We start from the raw sequence: 23,952 nt of genomic DNA on the forward strand, positions 1-23,952 counted from the left end.
TTCTTTGAAGTCTTAATTTCAGGTCAGCCCAAGCATGTCAAACTCTCAGTCTGCTCACTTGAACGTTGACGCTGAGTCTGGCCATCACGACAAAAATAATAATTTGTTGCCCAGTAACGAGGTGCCTTCTGCCAATCCTAACGGTGTACCAATTGCCGATCCGGTCGATACTAACTTGCAGGTGGCCATTAGCGTTAATTTTCCAACTGATCCCGAAAATGGTGTTCGCGGGGGACCCCGACCAACAGCTCGAGAAGCGCCCGAAGGCGAATGTGATGGGGTAAGCCTGCAGCTAATCTTCGAAATGTTATAGGCTCAACAGGCGCTGATAGCGCAACTGCAGAATCAAAGCCACGCCCCCAACAGGGTTGAGCCCAAACGATTCCGGGAAAGCACTCGAAGAGATAAGCGAATTATCGATACCGGCTGCAATCGAGCCCGAGGTAAATCCCGAGGTGATAAAGATGCTCGAAGAGTTGACAAAACGAGTGGAATCAGGTGAGAAAAAGATTGAGGCTAATGACAAGAAGGTGGAAACATATAACTCCAGGGTCGATCAGATCCCGAGGGCACCCCCGATATTGAAAGGACCGGACTCCAAAAAATTTATCCAAAAACCTTTTTCCCTAAGCGCGACACCAAAGCCGATCCCAAAGAGGTTTTGTATGCCCGGCATTCCTAAATATAATGGGACCACGGGTCCAAATGAGCACGTGACCTCCTACACATGCTCAATCAATGGGAGCGATTTGGAAGATGATGAGATCGATCCGGTATTACTGAAGAAGTTTGGGTAGACTTTGTCTAAGGGAGCAATGATATGGTATCATAACTTGCCCCCAAATTCCATTGATTTGTTTGCTATGCTTGTAGATGCATTTGTAAAAGCCCATGCCGGGGCCATCAAGGTCCAAGACCAGAAAGTCGGACCTTTTCAAAGTCAAATAAAGGGACAACGAGATGCTCAGGGATTTCGCGTCAAGGTTCCAGATGGAACGGATGGATCTAACTCCAGTTGCAGATGATTGAGCCGTTCAGACATTCACTCATGGGCTGAACCCCCGAAGTTTCTTGGACTCTCAACAGCTAAAACAAAACTTGGTGGAGTACCCGGCAGTAACCTAGACCAACGTTCATAATAGGTACCATTCAAAGATTAGGGTCAAGGATGACCAACTCGGGGCCCTTCTTGGATTTGTCTATTAGAGCCGACGATAGATCTAAGAGGGCTATTGATCAAGAGCAAGATCGGTCCGAGATCGGTATCAATCGTACAACGCAGATAGAAGAGGAAACGGATCCGGGCATCATCCCCCATGGAATGAGAAGAGAAGCGATCAAGGACTCGATGGCCGAGTCTTGATGAGCAAAAATGGGTTCAATAGACCGCTCGAGAGTAGGGAAGCACGATTGTCAGAATACAACTTCAACGTAGGTGCTGCCAGTATCGTGTCAGCCATAGGATGCATTAAAGAGACAAAGTGGCCCCGACCTTTGCTTCTGATCCTACCAAGAGAGGTCCAGTTTGATGTGTAAATATCACGGTACTCACGGTCATGAGACCAAAGATTGCTGATAGTTAAGAGAAGAAGTTGCCCGATTATTCAATAACGGGCACCTCCCAGAGTTCCTGAGTGATCGAGCCAAAACTGCTTTGAGAGTAGGGTCGCAAACAAACATGTCGAATAAGATGAGTCTCAACACGCGATCAACATGATCATCAGAGGAGTCGATGTCCCCCAAGGACCAATGATAAATAGCACTTAAGTATCTATCATAAAGGGAAAAATGCACCCGAGATTATGTTCCGAAGGGAGCCATTTGTTCAGTGATGAAGATGCCGGGGGCATCATGCAGTTTCACAATGATGCACTGGTAATATCTGTACTTATCAATAAAGCTCGAGTTGAACGTGTGCTGATTGATCCAAGTAGCTCGACCAACATCATCAGATCAAGGGTCATAGAGTAGTTGGGATTACAGGACCAAATTGTGCCAGCAGTCCGGGTATTGAACGGGTTTAATATGGCGTGTGACACCACTAAAGAAGAGATAACCTTACCAGTAAACACCATCGGGACAATCCAAGAAACAAAATTCTACGTGATCGAGGGGGTCATGATATAACGCTCTATTCGGTAGGCCATAGGTTTACAACATGAGGGCGTTACCCTCAACCTTTCACCAGGTGTTGAAATTTCCCACTCCGAGGGGAGTCAATACGGTCTATACAGAACAGCCGACCACAAAGGAGATGTTTGCTGTCGATGAGGTAGTCAGGTGCCCGCAGTTTCGACATCAAGGAACGCAGAACCGACCAGAAAGGAAGAAATTAAATAGAAATCATTGATATCGGCCTCGGCCAAATCGGAGAAATGGGAGGAACAAAGAGCAGACGAGGATGACGATTACATCATCCCAAGATCCTTTATAGATCCTGATGACACCGACGCCACCAAATCGACGGTTGAGGAGTTGGAGCAAGTTATATTAATCAAGCACCTACTAGATCGAAAGGTATACCTGGGCACAAGGGTAATCCCTGAGCTCAGGAAAAAACTTACTGATTTTATTAAAGCTAATGTCGATTGTTTCGCTTGGTCCCATATTAACATGACTGGGATCCCACTGGAGGTAGTCACTCACAAGGTGAGTTTGGACCTGAAGTTCCATTCGATTAAGCAGAAGAGGAGCCCGCAATCCGAGATCAAACATGCGTTCATCAAGGATGAGGTATCCAAACTTCTAAAAATAGGTTCCATCGGGGAAGTTAAATACTCGCACTGGTTATCTAACATAGTGGTAGTGCATAGAAAGGAAAATAAACTAAGAATGTGTGTGGACTACAAAGACCTAAACAAAGCATGCCCTAAGGATTCTTTCCTTTTGCCTAACATCGATCAAATGATCGACGCGGCGGATGGGCACGAGAAACTCAGCTTTCTCGATGCCTACTCTGGGCACAACCAGATTTGCATGGACCTGGGTGATCAGGAAAATAATTGTTTCATTGCCAAATTTGGCACCTACTACTATAACGTAATGCCGTTCAGATTAAAGAACACCGGTGCCACCTACCAATGCCTAGTAAATTGGATGTTCGAAGAACAAATAGGGAAATCAATGGAAGTTTATATTGATGATATGTTGGTCATGACCCTACGAGTACAGGACCATTTGAAGCTTTTTTAAGAAGCCTTTGACATATTAAGGAAATACAACATGAAGCTAAACCCGGAGAAGTGCGTATTCGGGGTCGGATCGAGCAAATTCCTCAGTTTCATGGTATGCAGTCGGGGAATCGAGATCAACCCCAACAAAATAAAGGCCATAGAGGACATCACCGTGGTGGACAACATCAAGGCAAATCAAAGACTGACCAGGCGTATAGCCACATTGGGCCGGTTTATCTCGAGGTCCTCAAACAAAAGCCACTAATTCTTCTCACTATTGAAAAAGAAGAAAACTAACTTTTCCCGGACCCCATAATACTATCAAGCTCTGGAAAAACTCAAACGGTACCTATTGATCCCCCCTACTACACACTCCGAAGGCAGACGAACAACTATACGTCTACTTGGTGGTTTTTGAGGTGGCGATAAGTGGTGTCTTAGTCCGGGAGGAAGGAGGTATGCAGTTTCCTATTTACTATGTCAGTAGAACTCTAGGCGAGACCGAATCAAGGTATCCTCACCTGGAAAAGTTGGCGCTCGCTTTGCTAAGAGCTTCCAGGAAGCTAAAGCCGTACTTTCAATTCCACCCTATATGTGTCATAACCTCTTACCCGCTGAGGAATATCATGCATAAGCCCGAGCCTTTGGGACAGTTGGCCAAATGAGCCGTGGAGATTAGCGGGTACGATATCGAGTACCGACCCCTAACTGCCATAAAATCTCAGAAATTTGGCAGGCTTCGCGGCCGACTTTACACCGTCCTTAATACCCGAAGTTGAAAGGGAACTACTGCTTACCTCGGGTACTAGTTTAGGAATTTGAACCCTCTTCACTGATGGTGCCTCCAACGCGAAGTGGTCCGGGCTTGGTATTGTATTAAAACCACCTACGGGAAGTGTAATTAGGCAGTCTATTAGAACTATGAAATTGACTAACAATGAGGCCGAGTATAAGGCCATGATTGCAGGTCTAGAATTGGCTAAGAGCCTCGGGGCCGAAGTGATCGAAGCCAAGTGCGACTCTCTTCTCGTGTTGAATCAAGTCAACGAAATGTTTGAAGTAAAAGAAGAATGGATGTGGAGGTACTTGGACAAATTGCAGGTAACCCAACACCAATTCAGAGAATGGACCCTGCAACGTGTACCCCGAGATCAAAACAGTGAGGCCGATGCACTGGCTAACTTGGGGTTGTCAGTCCATTCCGATGAATTCAGCTCTGGAACAGTAGTGCAACTAATGAATTCGGTGGTAGAGAAGGTCACTTCAAAGTGAATTCAACGAGTTTAACTTGGGATGGGAAAGACAAATACATACTTGAAGGCATGAAAGTTGCCTTCGGATCCCAAAGAATCAAGAGCCCTGTGCACCAAAGCTGCCAGCTTTAACTTGGTCGAAAGGGCATTGTTTCGGAGGTCTTTCTTTGGCCCACTAGCCAGATGATTGGGACCGGGAAAAACCAAATACGCCATGATAGAACTTCACGAGGGAACTTGCGGGAACCATTCGAGAGCAGAATCCTTGGTTCAGAAGCTAATTAGAGCCGGCTACTACTGGACCGAAATGTAGAAGGATACGAAAGACTTAGTACAGAGATGCAACGAGTGCGAAAGACACGCCCCGCTGATCTATCAATCGGGAGAAATGCTCCACTCGATCCAATCTCCGTGGCCTTATGATATTGGTAATGGACATCGTCGGTCCCCTTATATGGGAACCCGGTAAAGCTCAATTCATACTATTCATGACCGATTATTTTCCAAATAGGTCGAGGCTCAAGCATTTGAGAAGGTACGAGAATAAGAAGTGATTGACTTCATCTGGGATCATATAATATATCGATTTGGGATACCAGCTGAGATCATTTACGATAACGGGAAACAATTTATCGGCAACAAGGTGGGTATTTTTTTCGAAGATCACAATATCAAGAAGATACTATCAACGCCTTATCATCCTAGTGGGAACGGGTAGGTGGAATTAATGGACAAAACTATACTCTAAAACCTGAAAAAGAGTTTGACCGTTTCGAAGGTAAAATGGAAGGAAATCTTGCTTGAAGTCCTGTGGGCATACCGTACGACTTTAAAGTCAAGCACCAGGGCAACCTCATTTTCTCTGGTCTACGGAGCCGAAGCCTTAACACTAGTCGAGGTGGGAGAACCGAGCCACAGGTTCTAGTATGCTATTGAAGAGTCAAATGGCGAGGCCATGATCACGAGCCTGGAACTATTGGATGAAAAGCGGGAGGCTGCCCTAGTCCGGTTGGCCGCCCAGAAGCAGCGAATAGAAAGGTATTACAACCGAAGAGCCAGCATCCGACACTTTCAAGTTGGGGACTTGGTATTGAGAAAGGTAATACTACACTCCAGGAACCCAAGCGAAGGGAAACTGTGCCCGAATATGGATGGACCATATCGAGTTGTCGGGATCACCAACAAAGGCTCAATAAACTCAAAGCGAGAAATGGTGTACAACTACCAAACAACTGGAATGTGGCACACCTAAAATGATACTACTGTTAAAGTACAGACTTAACTCCCTTTTAATTTTGTTACATTACGGACTAACGTATGCATGTACTCGGCTAGGGGCGGATGTGCCTATTAGGACTGAAAGCACGAGTTGCACTCTTTTTCTCTTGAATCGGTTTTGTCCCAAAGTGGGTTTTTAGGCAAGGTTTTTAACGAGGCAACGGTAAAACGGGCTACCTTAGATTTGAAGACGGTTCGAAACCAGAATTTGTGATCGTTGGCATCAAATCAACAGTATCTGAGACCTCACAAGTTCAGCCTCGAATACTGGGGGCTATTACCCCTAGATTAATATCGTCAGCAAGGGGAAAGAAAATTTTATGTATCAAAATCTAAGGCTTGGTGGTTAGGATTCATTGTAAGGGTCAGACGGTCATGCGAACCATGCCCACGTAGTCCGCTATAGCCACGACACAAGGTTTTTGCGCCTCCGATCATTTACCTTACATATTAAGAAATGAAAGAAGTTTTTATTTCCCTTACACTTTATTATTGCGCATTTTGCTTCTTCGATCCCGGATCCTGAAGCTCACGGGCAACCCTTACTCGGGGACTATCGTCTGATAAAAATTTGGACGACCGGCCTACCGAATCCTAGAGGCACCAAGCCTTATTAGGCAGTGTTCGAAGACGAAAGGCTACGGCGGCTACCCCAGAAATGGATTAGAGACATCCAGAGTCTGTACTCAGAAAGAAAGGCCCTTACGAAAATCGAAACCTATTAAAAGGTTACCCTCGGCAGAGACATCGTCTAAGATACTTAAGTATCTTAAAGGCCTTCGATTTTATTGAAGACTCGAAGCCACAAGAAATATTAAGTTGCCATCGAAATCATTTGGGCCTTCGAAGAACGGATGTTCTAGATTACATTTGATTTTATGCTAAAGCATTAAAAACGATACGCAAAAAAAAAATTACAAATAGATGCTGGAAAGAAAATATACAATATTTCCAAAAAAAGGGAAATTGTATATATTCTAAAAATATTAACAGAGGCACGATAAAACAGCCTCAAAATAAACAGAAAAGAAAATACACAAGGAAAATCTAAAAAAGAAGGCATTTACGCCTAGTCTTCACCGGGGCTCGATTCATCACCAGAGTTGTCAGAACCCTTGGAACCCTCGGAGGCTTTGGGATCCTTAGGCTAGTAGAATTCCTTTGCCTCGACCTCAAGTCTCTTGGCTTCCTCAATCTCAATTGGCAGGTCAAAACCTCGGGCATGGATCTCTTCGAGGGTCTCTCTCCGAGATAACCACTTTATGTACTCGATCTTCATCTTTAAGCGGGCCTCGGCTACCACCACATCAACCTTATACTAGTCCAACAATTTCTTGACGTCAGAAGATGTTGTATCCAATTTGGACCTTAGTGCGACATATTCTTGTCCGAGGGTATCTCGTTTCGTGACGGCCGAGCTGACTTGTGCCCGGAGATCATCATTTAGATGAGACCACTTATCGGCTTTGTCCATTGACACCCGGAGTTGGTTCTCGGTCGATACCAGCTCCGCTTTTGCAGTTTCATTCTCCGAATCCAGCAGGTCCATCCTGCCCTTCCCTACCTCGATCGTGGCCTTGACCTTATCCATCTCAACTCGAAGATGGTCGATCAGGTTTATCTTCTCTTGGACATGCGAAGTTGTGTTGTTAGTCACCACGACTAGCTTCTCGTTTTTAGCCTCAAAGATCTTTTCCTTATCAACCAAGTAGGCGTGTTCCCACTTCAAGGTTGAAGCCTCTTTCTGAGCCTTATCTAGCTCGACTTGTAAAATTGGAAGGTCTTTGAGGGCCTCGTCTTGTTACTCACTGAGAGCCCTATTCATGTCCTTCTTTCGGGCTTTATCATTAAGCTAAAACTCGAGCTGGATGATCTCCAAGCGGGACCGAAGGAAGCTTTCATGATGAAGTACTGAAGCTTGAAAAAACAATGAAGTTATTACAACATGTCTAAAGCCAAGCAAGATTCACAAAGTGGTACAAGGGGGATACGCCTTACCTGGTTCAACATCTGTTGCGCCTCATTGAAGAGGCTGGACGTGCCCACTTTGTTCATCTTTGCCTAGTCCTCCTCGATCACCAGGCATCGAAGGTGGCTGGCAACGCCCACCGGAGCGGACAAGACCGGGGTGTCCGTCGGGATTGTGAGAACGACTGTTCTCTAGCATTTGGGGTCCACGCTCAGAGTAGAAAATTGCTTCACTAGTTTTGGGCTTGAACTCGGCCCACCCACTCCCGAGAGCACATCCTTTTTTGGGACCTCCAGCTGACCAAGCCCGGAAAAGTCCTCCAGTGCAGCCATATCCATGCCATCAAAGAACGTGTTGAGGGCATCGTCCGGGCCCTATGCCATCTCGTTGGATTTTTCTTAGCCCGCTTGATATTCTTCTAGCATGGACCTAGTATAAGATGGTGTATCCACGATGTCCATGACACCAGCCGCCTCCTTCGGAATAGGAGTGACTTCTCAGGAGGTCGCGACCTCCGACTGTCCCACTAGTTCCCGAGCTAGAGGGGGATCCACCTCGTGGTCACTTTTCCCGGTCATTGCCTGCTCCCCTTCATTGAAGGTCAACCATGAGCGATGAACTCAAGGTTATCGTCCTCAGGATAATCCCTGAGCCGGTAGAGTGAATCAGAGTCCGGTGCCCTGGACTTTGTACTCTTTTTGCTCTTTTGGACCCTGATGGTCAACTTCTTCTTCTTATTCTTCGCCATGACATCCAGGTAGGACGATGATTTACTTCTCTTCTTCTTTTTCTCGACCTTTGCGGCAACCCCGGGCTATCTCGAAGTGGAGGTTTGGCAAGCGATGACGGATCCTTGTCCTCATTCAACGGCCTGAGTTCAAGGGTCTTGGGCAAATCTGTAAAAAAAATAAAAGAGGAGAAGGCTTAACAATATGAAAGCTAAAGGTATGGAGGTAATCGTTCGGAAAAGAACCTCACTATGGGAATGAGCCTCCCAGTTGCCCTTTGATAGCTTACGCCATGCGCTCTCGGAGTACGACATCTGTTTACAGATCCCCTCGATCCACTCCTTGAAGTGTGGAACTACATTAGGAACTTGGGAAACGGCTGCACGGCAACAGACACAACCAAAAAGAAGAAGAATAAAGGGAATGACAAATACTCGAGAAGGAAAAAACTTACAGGATGCGTTTCACTTTTCGGGGAATGACAAAAATTTAGAAGGGATGAGGTCTTCGGTTTTTACCTGACTGAACCTCCCCTACCAGCCTCAATCTCGTTCCTCGTTGATACTCGAGAACGTAGCTTTGCTTGCTCAGCGAATGATCACGCTCAACTAAGTCTCACAAAAGACTATGCGGGCGTTGCAAATATAATCCGAGTATTATTACCCAGAGTCGAACCACAGGGAACTAACCTATCAATCACTACTGTCAGATTTACTAAATCCACACAATCTGTTTTCCCAAACTTTTTGATTTACAATGATTGATTTTTCTAACAACTAAAGATTGAAAGTAATTAACAGCTGAAAATTAACTAAACTTGATGTGTAAACAGTAGAAATAAAGTCTAAGGTAATGCTTTCCCCCGTTGATACTTTCCTTGGTTGTATATGTCCTATAACTATGATTTAGCTATCTTTAACAATCATGAACTCTCCATCTATCATAATTCTCTCTCAAGTAATTATAATAATCTACTAGACGCACTCTCTCAAGCTACGCTAGCTACTTGCACAATACGGTTCACTTAGATTGCACCCGGGGTTTCGTTATCTCTAATCCAACCCCTAAACCCTCAGTTATGACTCTCGTCTATACTCTGGGAGTGATGTTGTTCATACAATCACCTAAATATGCACTCTCTCTCAAGAAGATACATAATAAATAGGAACGGATAATTGAGGGCCCTTTCAACTATTCCACAATCAAAACATAGATGAACAATTAGAGATTAACAATCAAATCTAATTATATTGATAAAACAACCAAGTTATTCCCAACGGGTTCCACCAAAACCTTAGATTAAGGTTTTTAGCTACTCATGACAATGGGTAAATCAAATACTAAAAGATTCATAATCATAAATTGCAAGAAAATAAAGAAGAATAGAAATAATGATGTTTTGGGTGATCTCTCACACTTGTTTTTCTTGCCAAAGTACTCTCTAATAATGTTACATGCCTCCTTTGGGCGAGTTCTAGTATTTAAATAGGGTTTTGGGCTAAGAATTCCGGAATTTGCACTTCAGTCCCTTAAGTTCCCGTCGCCTGCCGCGGTCCTACCGCGCCCACGCTGGGACCGCGGCCAAATGGCCTCTCTGAATCTCCTCTGACAGCTCACCGCGGTCCTACCGCGCCCACGCTGGGACCGCGGCAGTTCACCTCCAGGCCTCGTTTGTGTATTTCAAATGGTTCACTCGGCGACTTTGATGCGATTGGCTTCTTTTTCTTCCATAAATGATACAAAACCACTCCATAGCCTTCTTCTAATGTATGTAACCTGAAAAACATGAAAAGCACTAATAAGAGCATTTTGCTATCACTTTTACAATAAAAACTCTACAAGAAAGTGGTTCTTTTGGGGCTTAATCATAGTTCAATTCACCTATTATCAACACCCCACACTTAAAGCTTTGCTCGTCCTCGAGCAATTTAAACCACACTTCTATGCCTAATCGCTCAATGACTTACCCAATTTATGTCACACCCGCCATTATGAAAGAACAACCTAAGCAGTGCAACTGTCACACCTCAGATGCAGACTCTAATGCCATGCCACACACATGCTCACTCTAGTTACTCTACAGAGGTGAAAACTTGCTGTTTCTTCCTGAGTCACATGCCCTCACATCAATAAATTGAGACAAGTTCCACACATATAGAATCAAGCACAACGAACTTTAGATAGAAAGAATTCACTCACTCTCAGCAAAGAACATTCATATGCCACACAGATACACCATAAGCTTGCCCTTAGTGTAATACTCTACTAATCGAGTTGTTTTAGTCTAAGATCAAGAGGTCTTTATTTGGTTGTAATGTAGGCTAAGGGACGGGTAGGATATATTTGGATATAGTGACTAACCTCCCTAAGCACTTTTAATACATTCTTCCTTTATTCCGATTTCCATGTTCATCCCAGTCATCCTTCCACACTTGTTTCATAAGCTACCCCCGCTTTTCTAGGTGCAACTGGCTTTTCTTGCCATCCACTACTTTAGGACCACCTATTTTCAAGGTCCTTCTTCCATATTTCAATATATACATTTTTTTTTTAAACTACTATTGCACCATTCAAGTATTTTCCTGATTCCCTTTTTCTACTCCCTTATCACCCCACACTTTGACTTTTACATGAGCTTTAACAATTCAAGTGCTTCTAGGAGGCAAAAGGTCAAACAGTCAAGCTATTCAACACATGGATGTAGGTTATTACAAGGTTATCAAAGAAACAAGCTTTAGGCTCAAAGGGGTTAACTATGGTGATATGTACAGGTGGATTCATAATTAGACCGGCTACAGAAAGAAATGCCTCAATCATCTCTAAGACCAAACAACTTCTATTTCGCTTTGCAAACACACTGGGCAAGTTCTAGGTATCGCATGCAAGCACAGAATACAGGTATTTCCTCACACACACTTGGCATGAAACTCATTCCGAATTAGTTTGTCAACACACTCACATGAGTGTTCAAGCAAGACAAGGTGTGCACAATTAAGACATAATTTACGAGTCTACAAACGAGCCTAGACGTCGTACTCTCAAGTTCGTTTAGTTGTTAGCAGGTGTATACATCAAAAGGGTGGATTCCTGCCCTTACCCCTCCTAATCTAAGAGAGTCTTCAGAGTCCTAAAAAAAATCTACCTAACCCGGTTCAAGAAAAAGCCCTTGGAAAAGAACCGTGGTCAAAAGAAAAACCAAGGGGGAATTACTACATTACCTAAAAAGAGAAAAAAAAAAAAATAAAAAAAATATCTACATGGACTACTTCCCTCAAGAGTACTGTCCAAGTGGTCCGTCCTCAGGAAGAGTCCTTTACCCCTTAACAACCGACTTTGACCCTCAAGAGACCCGTCGACAAGTGTCCGTCGTTGGGCCAAGTCAGTTATAAAATTACAACATGTTTAATATGTACAATACAACACATCACAACAACAAGTCTCCCACCCCACACTTATAATCATGGCATGTCCCCATGTCATACAAAAATAAAGAGCAGTAGGGTAAGAAGACTTCCCTGAGTATCACTCGGAGTCGGAGAGCGTGCTGGGGTTCACATGACAAGCCCGTCCCAATGCACGAAACCACGCCATCATGCGGTTCTCAGACCTGGCATGGCGCTGAGACATAGCATCCATCCTCACATGCAGGCCATCCATCGAGGTACGAAGGTCCACGAGCTCCTCCTCCACTGAACGTAGCATAGGCCGGGTGGATTGTGATCTAGAGAGTCCGGCTCTAGTGTGGGACCGCTGGGAAGATCCAGCTCCGTTATATGACCTCCTGGAGGGTGCCATTGGTGCTGGGGCTTCCCTCCTCATCATCAATATCTATGGTCGCGGGCGCATCTCTTCCCACGTTGATCCTAGAAGTTCTGAAGGGTATCCTTGAGGGTAATGTGCCATCAGTAGGCAGAGTGGGAACGCCCTTGAGCAGACACAATCTAGTCACCAATGAGGGAAAATAAAACCCCTTAGACTGCAGCGAGGATCGGAGGATCATTTCATCACCAATGAGCCGCGCCGCATCAAAGTCACGCTTTGTGATAAAGCACCATACCACTAGAGCCCTTAGGTGGTTGACATTGGTAGAATTGCTTGTGGGCAGGAAGCGGCTGTAAATGATATTGAACCAGCACTTGGCCTCGTGAGTGAAAGACTTGGAGTGGAGGGTGATGTTTTCATGTATCCAAGTTGGTTGGCCATTCTAGCAGATTGCTTCAATCAAGGTATCCTAATTAACCCCATGAGCGTCGTGGTAATGACGAACATCACCTCTAAATTGGGGTAACTGCAAAACCTGCCGAATCTTAAGAATGGAAGCATCCACCACCTTGCCACGCACAAATACCTCCCGGCTAAAATGCTCCGTGCAATTGGCATAGAATTCCCGAACTAGCATTGAATTCACTGTTTCGGGCTCCTCAAACAAAAATTCCATCTCCCTCCGCCGTATCTCTTCATACATGGCTGGGCTTTCCATGCGGAGGGCAGCCCTATCCACAGCAATCTCCGGGGCGAAGGTCTTTGTGGCTTTCGCATGGAATGCATCCTCAGCCCCCAGAGACTGGAACCTAGTTTCATCATATGTGGGCCCCTGGGAAGTACTAGCCGAGCCTTTGTGCCTCTTTCGTGCCATAATACCTGCAACAAGACAGGGCAACTATCAAATACATCCTTAACTGGGCCATGCGAATGGTTACTCAGACTTCGCCACCCGCTGGCACTAAACAGTTATCATTGGCCAACAATGCCAAAACACCCTATTGCTAAGTGGCCCCAATTAGCCAACCCATACTATGATACGTCACACCCCCATCAACATGGCAACCTCTCCTACTATACCATACCCAACCGTTCATCAGTGAAATATTTCAACCATATGAGCACAAAGTGCTCCAAAAATTACAACAAATCCCAAATTTTCGGCCATATAGGCCCAACCACCACACTTTGCCCTAAAAATGATAGTTAGGTCTCAAAAAAATACTACAAATCCCTCCTCACAAGTTAATCATCATGAAACCCAACATCTAAGCATCCACTATGGCTAAAATAATAATTAAAAAGAGAAAACAAAGAAAAAGATACAATTTATATATTACAACAAAATCTAGGGTTAAGAAACTAATTTACACTAACTAGTTGAAGAAAAGAAAAGAGGAAAGAAGAAAGCTTACCTGGTAGATGAGATGAGAGAGTTGAAGAAGAAGAAATTTGGGGAAGAATGGGGGTTAGGGCTTGGGGAGGAAGAAGAAGAGAGGGAAAATATGAGAGAATAGAGAGAAAGGGGGGTGAGGGTCGTGTGGTTGGAGTGGGGAATAAGGGGTTGGGTGTTTGGATAAGGGTAATTAAGGGGGGGGGGGGGAAGAAATTAGAAGAAATAAAAAAAAATTCAGTTACTTACCTGACTGGGCCCGTCGCTGGGCTACCGCGGTCCTACCGCGGTCACGCTTGGACCGCAGTGTGAAAACTTCAGAGAGCCTCTTTCACCGCGGTCTCACTGCGGCCACGCTTGGACCGCGGTGGGAAAACTTCAGAGAGCCTCTTTCACCGCGGTCTCACCGCGGTCACGCTTGGACCGCGGTGGAGGCGTTTTTCTGGTACTCTTTTTTTATTTTTTATTTATTTATATATATACAGTTATACATTACTCTTACAACAATTCGTGGGTTGCCTCCCATGCAGCGCCTGATTTAACGTCGCGGCATGACGCAAATAGTGGAGTTCCTACTCCTCGTTTTCGTATTGGGGTTCTTTGAAATGTGACACCACTGTATCCCCTTTTTCGTTAGCTGATCCAAGTTAGTGTTTCAACCTTTGTCCATTGACGGAGAATTTGTTCGTCCCGTCTTTTGATTTAATCTCCACAGCTCCACTAGCAAACATTTGCACCACTCGGAATGGCCCTGCCCATCGGGATTTCAACTTACCCGGAAACAATCTCAACCTTGAGTTGTACAATAACACCATATCATCGGGTTTGAAGTCTCTCTCCACGATGTGCTTATCATGCATTTTCTTCATCCGTTCCTTGTAAAGCCTCGTGCTCTCAAAGGCTTGATACCGAAATTCCTCTAGCTCGTGCAGCTCCGTTAGTCGATTTTGTCCGGCTGCTTCGGGATCCATGTTTAATTGTTTTAATGCCCACCAAGCACGGTGTTCTAACTCCATAGGTACATGACAGGCCTTTCCAAACACCAACTTGTATGCTGACATACCTATTGACGTTTTGAATGCAGTTCTGTAGGCCCAGAGTGCGTCGTCCAGCTTCTTTGCCCAATCTGTTCGGGTTGCCTTCACAGTTTTCGTTAATACACTCTTAATCTCCCTGTTGGACACTTCAACTTGCCCACTAGTCTGCGGATGGTAGGGCGTAGCCACTTTGTGGTGCACATCATATTTAGCCAGCAATTTCTCGAAGGCTCTATTGCAGAAGTGAGTGCCTCCGTCACTGATGATCGCCCTTGGTATCCCAAACCGGGTGAATATGTGATTCTTCAGGAATCCGACCACCACTCGTGCATCATTGGTGGGCAAGGCTGCAGCTTCCACCCATTTAGACACATAATCCACCGCCACAAGTATGTACTTATTACCGAATGAGCTGACGAAGGGACCCATGAAGTCTATCCCCCACACGTCAAACACCTCTACTTCTTGAATTGGTTTCATTGGCATCTCATGGCGACGGGAAATGTTTCCCGTCCTTTGGCATTCATTGCAGCCCTTTACCCAGAGGTGTGCATCTCTAAATACAGTTGGCCAGAAAAATCCGGCCTCCAGCACCTTCGCAGCTGTTCTGACCCCTCCAAAATGTCCTCCATATGCTGAAGCGTGACAAGCCTGCAAAATTGAAGGTTGTTCTATCTCGGGGACACACCTCCGGATAATGTTATCAACGCAAATTCTAAATAGATGAGGTTCATCCCAATAATACATGCGACTATCACGGAAAAACTTTTTCTTTTGGATAGAAGAAAGGTCATCAGGAACAATACCACAAGCCAGGTAGTTTGCAAAATCTGCATACCATGGCGCATCCTCAAGACTAGCTGCGAGCAGCTGCTCGTCTGGAAAGGTTTCCAGAATTTCTTCGACCTCGACTGATTTTTCAGCTCCATCAAGTCGTGAAAGATGATCAGCGACTTGATTTTCTGTGCCCTTACGGTCACGGATTTCGAGGTCGAATTCTTGCAACAATAGCACCCAACGAATCAGGCGCGGCTTAGACTCCTTTTTCTCAATGAGGTACCTGAGAGCTGCATGGTCAGTATATACAATTACCTTGGAACCAATCAGATATGATCGGAACTTGTCAAAAGCAAACACAACTGCCAACATCTCCTTCTCCGTCACTGTGTAATTGAGCTGTGCACCGCTTAGCGTTCTGCTTGCATAGTAAATCGGGTGCATCAGCTTGTCTTTTCTCTGCCCCAAGAATCCTCCTATAGCATATTCGCTGGCATCACACATGAACTCAAATGGTTTCTCCCAGCCGAGCGCAACAATGATGGGTGCAGTGGTCAACTTCTTCTTCAGTTCCTCAAATGCCAACCTGCAATCATTAGAAAACACAAAGGGGTGATCCTTTTCAAGGAGTTTGCATAATGGGTTAGCAATTTTGGAAAAGTCTTTTATGAAACGCCGGTAGAACCCGGCATGACCAAGAAAACTTCGCACCGCCTTTACTTAAGTGGGCGGTGGTAACTTCGCAATCACGTCAACCTTAGCATGGTCTACCTCAATACCTTTTCTGGACACTCGATGTCCCAAGACTATCCCCTCTTGTACCATGAAATGGCACTTCTCCCAGTTTAGTACCAGGTTTGTCTCCACACATCTTTTGAGCACTCTGCTTAAGTTGTGAAGACAGTCTTCGAATGAATCTCCCACCACGGAGAAATCATCCATAAAGACCTCCATAATGTCCTCCACTATATCTGTAAAGATGGCTAACATGCACCGTTGAAAAGTCGCAGGTGCATTACAAAGCCCAAAAGGCATTCTCCGAAAGGCAAAGATGCCATACGGACAGGTGAATGATGTTTTCTCTCTATTTTCGGGGGCTATTGAAATCTGATTATACCCCGAATATCCATCTAGGAAACAAAAGTGGGATCTACCAGCCAGCCTGTCCAACATTTGATCAATGAAGGGTAAGGGAATGTGGTCCTTGCGGGTGGCGGTGTTCTGGTAGTCCATGCAGATTCGCCACCCTGTGACTGTATGAGTTGAGATCAACTCATTGTTGTCGTTTTTCACAACAGTCATACCCCCTTTTTCGGGACACACTGGACAGGGCTGACCCAATTACTATCAGAGATGGGGAAAATAATTCCCGCATCTAACCATTTGATCACCTCTTTCTTTACAACTTCTTTCATGTTAGGGTTCAGCCTTCGCTGGTGTTCCCTGGAAGGTCTGTGCCCTTCTTCCAGGAGAATCTTATGCATGCAGAAAGCTGGGTTGATACACTTTATATCTGCCATGGTCCAACCAATGGCCGTCTTGTTATCCTTTAGTACCTGCAAAAGCTGCTCTACCTGCACATCTAGCAGACATGATGATATAATAACAGGTAAAGTCGAATTAGTGCCTAGAAATGCATACCTGAGATGATCTGGGAGTGGTTTCAGCTCCAACTTGGGTGGCTCCTCTATTGATGGCTTGGCTGGAGGAGTGACCCTTTTCTCCAGCTCCAGGGACTCAAACTGAGGTTCCCTTGACCAAAATCCTCGGCCTTCCAATGCCATTACCCATTCAGCTAACCCCTCGCCATCCATTTCGTCTAAGTTTGTCAAGCATGCCTCCAATGGGTCCCCCACAGTCAGGGCCCTACCATCCTCTTGGAGAATTACATCAACTGCTTCCACTAGAGAGCAATTTGCATATTCGCTGGGTCTCCTCATTGATTGTTGAACGTTGAATATGACTTCTTCATCATTCAATCTCATTTTAAGCTCCCCAGTTTCACAATCTATCAGTGCTCTCCCGGTGGCTAAAAATGGTCTCCCCAAAATAAGGGGTATCTCCTCATCCACCTGACAGTCCAGAATCACAAAGTCTGCAGGGAACACGAACTTCCCCACTTGCACCAGCACATCGTCAAGAATACCTGTAGGTCTTTTCACAGTGCGATCAGCCAGCTGGAGTAACATCGAAGTCGACCTGGCCCTGCCGATGCCCAATTTGGTGTATATAGCCAGCGGCATCAAATTTATGCTGGCTCCCAAATCACATAATGCCTTTGCAAAGGCATAACTCCCAATGGTGCACGGAATAGTGAAGCTACCTGGATCGGACATCTTTTGAGCTATCGATTTTTCCACCACTGCGCTGCAGGTTTGTGTTAGAGTTACCGTGGATAGATCTTGAAAATCAAACTTCTTTGACATTAAATCTTTCATCATCTTGGCATAACCAGGCATCTCCCTCAAGGCATCCATCAATGGAATATTCAACTGGATTTGACGCAACATCTCCATAAACTTTTTGTATTGGTCTGCCTTCTTTTGCTTGACCAGTCTCTGAGGGAAGGGTGCAGGGATCACCCTTTGGGCACTATTGGCTGGCTTCTCTTTGTTAGGAGTGTCTGGCACAAGAGGTACCACCTGTTCTGCAACTTGCTCGGTCTCCTTTTCTTTGCCTTTACCCTCCTGACTCTGCTCAACCATTACTTCAGTGAGTTCCGCTGGTTGTTCTTCTCTAATGGCACTGGAGTAGCTGGTGCAGTGTTCTTGCTGGCCTGTGCAATTTCCTGCTCTCGATCTAAATCTCTACCATTCCTTAGACTGACTGCCATCAGCTGATTCGGGTTTTGCTCCTTGGGATTAACGTTTGTGTCTGCAGGTAAAGTTCCTGGAGTGCGGTTGTTCAATGCCATGGACAGCTGACCCAGCTGTGTTTCAATATTCTTGATGGCTGAATCATGGACTGCCAATTTTTCCTGCACTTTGTTATTTGTCCCAATAAGTTGTTGAAGCATACCTCTAATTTCCACCGTGTTGTTGTCTTGCTGCTGAGGGGGTGGTTGATAAGCCAATTGTTGCTGATTCTGCTGTGGATAACCCTGTGGTTTCTGATAAGGTACGGGCACTAATTGGTTTTGAGGGTGCATACCCCCAGGCTGCTGCATATTAGGCCTGTACTGCTGATTATGTGGCGGTCTCCACTGTTGTGCTCCTTGTCTCTGGCCCCCATAACTGTTGACATAGTTCATATCTTCCTGGACCCCTTGGTTTTCGCCTTCTCCGCTCCATGAACAAACATATGACTGATTAATGCATGGTGTACATAATCCTCCATTCATTGTATCAACAATGTGCACCTATTTTGTACCCATCTCATCAATCTTCTTTGTCAGTAAGCTCATCTGGGTTAGGAGTGTGGCCATGTTTTCTTCCTGTGAATTATTGGGATCCAATGGAACGGAATGTATTATGGGTGCTAGTGTTGCACCTCTAGTCATCCACCCCGCATTTTGTGACATCTTGTCTAAGAGAATTTTGCACTCGGTGAATGTTTTGCTTAAGAACGCACCTCCAGCTGAAGCATCCACATTAGCCTTCAAGTTGTCAGTTAGACCCATGTAGAATCTCTGGCCAAGCATCTGATCCGGAATGCCATGATGAGGACACTTCACAAGCATCCCTTTAAATCTCTCCCAAGTTTCCTGCAAGGACTCCGTGGACTGCTGCCTAAACTGTAATATGGCATCAATTTGCTGTGCAGTCTTGTTAGGTGGGTAGAACTTGTTCAAGAACTGCTTGACTAATTCCTCCCAAGTGGTGATAGAGTTGATCGGGAGCGAATTTAACCAAGTCTGAGCTGCCCCGGTTACTGAGAATGGGAATAGGAGCAACTTGATAGCTTCAGGAGTCACATTCGGCTGCCTTTGGGTCATGCAAATTGACAGGAAATTTTTCAAGTGTTGTTGTGGGTCTTCAATGCTTGACCCGGAGAACAATCCCTTATTTTGCAGCAGATGCAGCATGTTGTTGGTGATTTGGAATGTCTCCGCTTGAATTGCAGGCACAGCTATAGCAGTGGCCAGATTGTCAGCTGTAGGCTGTGCCCAGTCATAAAGTGCAGCCTCTGGCACAAGAGGTGCCACTCCCCTGACTTCCAGGTCAACTTGCTCATTCCTGTTGTTTCCGTTGGCGTTGTTCACGTCACCCATATCAAATTCGGGTTGGTTCGTTGGTTGAGTTTGTTGAAGTCCTTTGTTGGCACGGTTCAATGCCCTGAATATTTTCTCGGGGTCTGAGAGTCCTTCTATTAGTTCTCCAGTCCTCGAAGAATTTCTAGGCATACACCTGCTTCCCACAAGATTTCAACCGTTAGAATTTCAATGTAAAGATTGGTAAAGAGAAAACGGATTACACTTGGAATCTTTGTATTTCTTTCAATTGTAATTGATAACACCGTTAGTTCCCCGGCAACGGCGCCAAAATTTGATCACGCTCAACTAAGTCTCACAAAAGACTATGCGGGCGTTGCAAATATAATCTGAGTATTATTGCCCAGAGTCGAACCACAGGGAACTAACCTATCAATCACTACTGTCAGATTTACTAAATTCACACAATCTGTTTTCCCAAACTTTTTGATTCACAATGGTTGATTTTCTAACAACTAAAGATTGAAAGTAATTAACAGCTGAAAATTAACTAAACTTGATGTGTAAACAGTAGAAATAAAGTCTAAGGCAATGGTTTCCCCCGTTGGTACTTTCCTTGGTTGTATATGTCCTATAACTATGATTTAGCTATCTCTAACAATCATGAACTCTCCATCTATCATAATTCTTTCTCAAGTAATTATAATAATCTACTAGACGCACTTTCTCAAGCTACGCTAGCTACTTGCACAATACGGTTCACTTAGATTGCACCCGGGGTTTCGTTATCTCTAATCCAACCCCTAAACCCTCGGTTATGACTCTCGTCTATACTCCGGGAGTGATGTTGTTCATACAATCACCTAAATATGCACTCTCTCTCAAGAAGATACATAATAAATAGGAACGGATAATTGAGGGCCCTTTCAACTATTCCACAATCAAAACATAGATGAACAATTAGAGATTAACAATCAAATCTAATTATATTGATAAAACAACCAAGTTATTCCCAACGGGTTCCACCAAAACCTTAGATTAAGGTTTTTAGCTACTCATGACAATGGGTAAATCAAATACTAAAAGATTCATAATCATAAATTGCAAGAAAATAAAGAAGAATAGAAATAATGATGTTTTGGGTGATCTCTCACACTTGTTTTTCTTGCCAAAGTACTCTCTAATAATGTTACATGCCTCCTTTGGGCGAGTTCTAGTGTTTAAATAGGGTTTTGGGCTAAGAATTCCGGAATTTGCACTTCAGTCCCTTAAGTTTCCGTCGCCTGCCGCGGTCCTACCGCGCCCACGCTGGGACCGCGGCCAAATGGCCTCTCTGAATCTCCTCTGACAGCTCACCGCGGTCCTACCGCGCCCACGCTGGGACCGCGGCAGTTCACCTCCAGGCCTCGTTTGTGTATTTCAAATGGTTCACTCGGCGACTTTGATGCGATTGGCTTCTTTTTCTTCCATAAATGATACAAAACCACTCCATACCCTTTTTCTAATGTATGTAACCTGAAAAACATGAAAAGCACTAATAAGAGCATTTTGCTATCACTTTTACAATAAAAACTCTACAAGAAAGTGATTCTTTTGGGGCTTAATCATAGTTCAATTCACCTATTATCAGCGAACGAGGTTGATCAACCCCCCTATGAAGATTCAAGGACTGTATAAACGAAGCAGATAGTCGAGGGTGAACCGAGGTGCTTAAGTGTTGTTCACGAAGTGTCGTAGGAGGATTATGATCCTCAAAAGGATGGGTGGATTTGCCCAAGGCACACCTCGTACCTTTTTGCAGAAATCGAGAACTATGGGGTCTATTGGGGCAAGCGTGAAAGGGTAAGTATAAACACTAAAGTACCCCTCCACGTGAGTAGTAATATCTTCGTTGGGCCCGGGGACAACCACCTCCTTTCCCTCTCAATTATAGTCTACCTGGACTGTGGGTAATATCTTCTCGGTAATGGGGCATATGTATCTCTCTTCCCCATCACCTTGGTCCTGCTAGCTAGAGGCCTTCTCGATGTTAAAATCATTCCCAATTGAGCAACACCTGGGCACGAAGCTCTTCAAGGGGGTTCCCGAGCCACCTCGGGAACGGCTATCTCGGCATCCGTTACTGGGTTGGAAGATAAAGGAGCAGTTTTCTGAGGCACTAACTTGGAAGTTTTTGCCATCATAATATGAAAAATATTAAGATTTGAAGGAAAAAATATGAAGGTTTGAAGAAAAAATATGAAGATTTGAAGATGGGATGAATGTATGAAGGTCTGGTTGAAGATCCAAAGAGAATGTATGAGAATTGAAGATAAAGATATGAAGGTTCAAGGAGCGATGTATAAAGATTTTGAGGAATTAAAAGTAATTAGAGAATTCGAGGGTAAGTTCTAAAATCGGAAAATGGAAGAAGTGAAAAAGGATCGAAGATTTTATAGAGGAAGAACAACTAGTGCGCGACGTTTTGCATTTGGGAACACTCAACCGGCGACTGACATGTGTTCGGAGTCAGAACGATGCAACTGATTGGGACATTTTGTTGACCCGTCATTCACATTATTTCGATAAACCTACTCTTTGGAAAACGAGGGGACTGTTTGTGTACGAGTAAAATCAGGGGTGATGCCTACCCCGATTTCCCGATGAGAAAACAAAGGGAGAGCACGAATGCAGCAGACCCTTCGTATCGAGATCCAGGAAGAGTGAACTATGTGCCTATCATCGGGTATAGTAAAGCAGCACCCCCGGGACCAAGGATGAGTTCTAAGACCTCGGGAGGCATGGTGAGTGGTTACGCATAACAGATAAAGAGTCGTGATACTCACGCGCAACTGGATATCACGGCGCAGATCTCACTTGATGTCGATTATGGATCAGTAATTACCGGGAAATAATTTTTTTTACCTTTTTAGACTTTTTGTAACACACAATGTAGTACGCGAATCAAAGCAATACAAGTTTATTTTCTTCCTTTTAGCTATTGTTAAAGATTTTGCTAGTTTGTTTTGTTCTTCGTTCACGACTAGGCTTGAACCGAGGGTCCAATCGAGGACGAGGTCATTAGGCGGTCCAAGCTCAGGCTTAGCCATAATATTAGAACTGTTTTGAACGTTTATTTTATTCCTAACTCGTTTATTTGTATTCCTAATTGTTCTTGTTGGATTAAACCGCATATCCTTAAAATCATATACGGATTTAATTGTTACCCAATTTTGGGATAAACAATGGCAATTAACATCATTGTATTGGTTGTGGAAAATAATAGTATTATTAAAGATGACAAAGATGATTTCTAAAGATCGTGTCGAAGATACTCGGGAAGAAATGACTTTACAAAAAAAGAAAAACTAACAAATGGATTTAACCTGAATATGTTACAAGCAGAAGAGTACCACTAATCGAGCTACAACTTGTGTGTCTAATCATGTGATTTTAGTTCAAAACATAATTATGACAATCGAGAATAAACCATGAATTCTAATATTCTTGCATACATATTTAATCACTAATTTATCTGATGTAACGTGAGTTTGGCATTATATAATTTTTTTTGCGGGAAAATTTGACTCAAAAGATGGAGACAATTTGCAAGTTGGAAAATCTAAGGTTAATCCAAATCCACCGACAGTTTGTGAACACCCAAACAACAATGTTAGTTGTATTTTCCTCCCCCATATCTCGCCACTGAAACATATGTGTCTCAACTCTGAAGCTTCCGAAACGCCCATTGCCTCCAATAACTTAAAAGAAGAAGAAAAATGACATTTCTAATTTAATTTTTATGCATTGACGGTATAAGAAGGGAGTCTTGAAGTAACAGTAAAGTTATTTTCACATGACCTATAAATCTCAAGTCTGAGCCGTAAAAGTAGCCGCTCCAGAAAAACACCACTTAAAGATGCTGAAATAGTACAAAATTAAAGAACCCTACAAATGACAAAACTATTTAAAAAAATCTTCAATTACAATTAGCTGCTAGGAGGTTTCCAAGATGCACCACAAGTCTGCTCCCAAAGATGAAAAACTCTTAACACAATTTAATTAAAGGCCAAGGGTCTTTTTGACTGGACATATAAACGGATGCCCAACGAAAACCTTTATATTTAAGAAGAATTACTAAGGAAAGATTAAATAAATTCGAAATACATCTTTTTAGACTTGAGACTATGATTTAGGCTTTTTAAGTCACTTAATTTTAGAATGTTTCTGATTCTATTGTGAACTCGTTCTTGGCTATGCAAGTTTCATTGACATGCACAACCTTTTTCGTTTTCCATGGTAAAGACTAAAGAGGTGGGGTTTATTTAATCAACTTGAAAAACAACTTTTCAAAAGAAAAGCCTTTTGAGTTTTGCCCTTTAATTATCGTCCTACTAGTAGTAGTATTAAAAGTTTATCGGACAAGCCATCTTTTAAATTGTCTCTGTTATAA

Source organism: Nicotiana attenuata, chromosome 2, assembly GCF_001879085.1.
Source record: "Nicotiana attenuata strain UT chromosome 2, NIATTr2, whole genome shotgun sequence".
NCBI lineage: Eukaryota > Viridiplantae > Streptophyta > Magnoliopsida > Solanales > Solanaceae > Nicotiana > Nicotiana attenuata.